Genomic DNA, 3,128 nt, shown 5'->3' with positions numbered 1-3,128 from the left:
CTTCCCTTCCCTTCCCTTCCCTTCCCTTCCCTTCCCTTCCCTTCCCTTTCTTTGCCGTCTTCTTGATCAGGTCCCACCTGGGTCCATTGCATTACGCTTTTATTTGCTCTGTAGTAAATATTGCAGCTGGTGCTTTTGATTAAAAGATATTAGAGATCAGCTTAATATTTTTATACTTTAGGAGGAGACAGAACATGGGAAAAACAGACTCGGGAATTATTTCCCACTGACTATTTTTAGAAGCCTTGAAGATTTGCTAGCTCTTGGATCCCCACATCTTGCTGAGATGTTACACTGGCAGCGAGCACTGCCGTGGTGCCACCATTTTGCCTTCTCACAGCCCTTTGCTGCTGCAGGAGGGCAGGACTGCTGCAAGTGACAGGCATTACCAGATGACACTCTGGCGTGGGTCTTCTACCAGGCAGACGCACACAGCTCTGCTCTGCCTCACTCTGACCAGAACACCAGGGACTGTGGTGCTGCTGATGGCAGCCCCCGGAGCTCACGTGGGCACAGCAAACAAACCCACCAACAGCAACTTCCTTAACCTCCAGCCAAATAAGAGCAGCCGACTGTGTTTCAAACAGCAAAGCCGTGCTTGGCTTTGACTCTTTCTTCCTTTTGTTTTCTTCTTTTTTCTAGTTTTCTTTCCCTCTCCGAAACTTATCATTCCTTTTTTTGGTGTAGATACAAAGGTCGTGGCTGTCAGGGCAGTGGGTGACTCACTCTCATGTTCGAGCAATGTGATCAACGTGGAAGTGCAGAAGTCCCCATGCCGTGCGTGTTCCCCGCGGGCTGTGTGTGTGGAACTCGTCGAGGTGGGTGCTTGCTGTCCTGAGCAGTGGCAGCACCGTGCAGGATTGCTTGCAAGCTGCACGCCAGAGCAAAGATGTGCTGGTAGCCCCACAGGGTTGTGTTGAAATAAGCAGGCGATGGGATGTGGTTAGTGGGCATGGCGGTGGTACAGGGCTGATGGATGGACTTGGTGATCTTAGCGGTCTTTTCCAACCTTGGTGATTCTATGATTCCATGTTGCATGTAACATCCCTAACGGCCCCATCCACGTGCACACACGGGGTGTTAGTTATCTGCTCCAGGCCGGCATCCACCAGGCAGTCCCTCCTCTGGTGTCGGGGTGATCCCATCGCTTCGGGCTGTGAGGCTGTCCAGAAGGACTCTTCAGGCCCGGGGACCTTAAATAAAACTTAGCAAAAGGAAATGAAACCTCCATCTCCGCGATTTCAGCGTAATACGCATCCAGTCCCCTCTCCAGCCGGTCCCGGGGCCGCTAGGTGGAGCCCTGGGGCAGCGCCTGCACAGGAAGGGTTTGTGTTGGAAGGGACCTTTAAGATCATCTAGTCCCAACCCGCTGCTATAGGCAGGGACACCTCCCTCTACACCAGGTTGCTCACAGCCCCATCCAGCCTGGCCTCGAATGCCTCCAGGGAGGGGGCATTCACAACCTCGCTGGGCAACCTGTTCCGGCGTCTCACCACCCTCACAGATGCTGATGGTCTCCAAAGAGATCTCATCGGCTGCCAAAGTCAGGGGGACCTTGGGCTGCGCACGCACAGTGCGCACAGGGATGTGTTTTATCAGGCGGATACACGCGGGGGCTCGGCGAGCTGGGCTGCAGCCAGCACTGAGTGCCATTCACCAGCACGCTTCGCGAGAGCAGACATTCAATTAGGAGAAAACAAAATCTGAGGAGGAAATGATTGGTTTTATCCATCTTGTGCCAGCTAGAAATTAAACCTTTGAAGTCAAAGACTGTTTTTGTGCTGGTATTAAAGCGTTCTTATCTGACTCTTGTTCTGCTGGGGCGAGAGCTGCCTCCTTTTGAAATCCTTTCCTCGAAGTCTTCTCATTTCTGAGCTGCCTTTGAGAGCAGAAATTCTGAGGGAAAAAAAAAAATCTTAAAAGAGAAAAAGGAGCCCTGAAATATACTGTATGGAAAATTACAGTATGGAAATAGTTTCACTCACGGAGCCCAACCTGTGCATCCTTCCCTGAAGTGAGGGAGAAAGCAATTCTCGCTCAACACGACGAGTGCAATTCTGCTTATGAAATACCTCCCGTAACTTCTGCAGAGTCTGAATGATGACTTCTGTAGTATCCGAGGTGGAGTGTACTTGTTTGTCTTTTTTCCACTTCGAAGTCTAAGAAAAGAATCGATCTAAGATTGCTGATTTGTGAGCAAAGGCTACTTACTGAGATTAAAAAATAGCACGTAGATGTAACACAGCTACTGTAAAAACGTATTTTTTTTTAAGGGAAGGATTGATTGGAAGCCGAGTGATTGATTGATAGCCTTGTGGACTTTCCTTGCATAAGCAGCTCCCACAGTGTCAGGAACTGGTAGAATACTTGTGTTCAGATTCAAACCTGATGGAAAACACCACAAACGGGACTTGTTTTTGCTTAGGATAGATTTTAACTGATAGCTGAGCAAAGCTGAGGTTAAGCAGCACTTGGTTTCAGAGCAGATTGACCCTTCTTCTTATACATACAGCAAACCACCTCTAAACAAACCAGCATCATCTAAATCACTGCCTGAACCAGTCTCACCTTGCAGTGTTCACAGGCACGTTTGCATGGGAGCCACCTGAGCAACCACTGCACTCCCATGCTGATACATGGGCTGTTTTGTTCAGGCTGCAAGCACCGCTGCAGACCTTCGTGTATAAAAAGTGATTACTGGGAGTATTTACAGTTCTGTTTCTGTCACCTTGTAGGTTAAAAGTAAATAAATCAGTTTCTTTCCCCGAGTTCAAACCTGTCAAAATAATCCATTTCTATAAAGTCCAGGTCCCGTCACACAAACCAAGGCTACCCTTTCTCCTCAGTAGACTAAAGCAGAGCTTAATGTCCTTCATATCAGGGAATGGCCAAAGGTTAGAACGGCTTTCAAACCACTGTGTAGGGCACTATGGAGAGAAAAACCTGCTCTCAGGGGCACAGCTTCTCTTAATCATAGAATCATTAAGGTTGGAAAGGACCACTAGGAACATCTATTCCAACCACCAACCCATCCACGCCGTGCCCACTGACCATGTCCCCCAGTGCCACATCCACACGTTTCTTGAACACCTCCAGGGAGGGTGACTCCACCACCTCCCTGGGCAGCC

Source organism: Numida meleagris, chromosome 2 (genome assembly GCF_002078875.1).
Source record: "Numida meleagris isolate 19003 breed g44 Domestic line chromosome 2, NumMel1.0, whole genome shotgun sequence".
Lineage (NCBI taxonomy): Eukaryota > Metazoa > Chordata > Aves > Galliformes > Numididae > Numida > Numida meleagris.
This window is presented reverse-complemented; position numbering follows the sequence as displayed.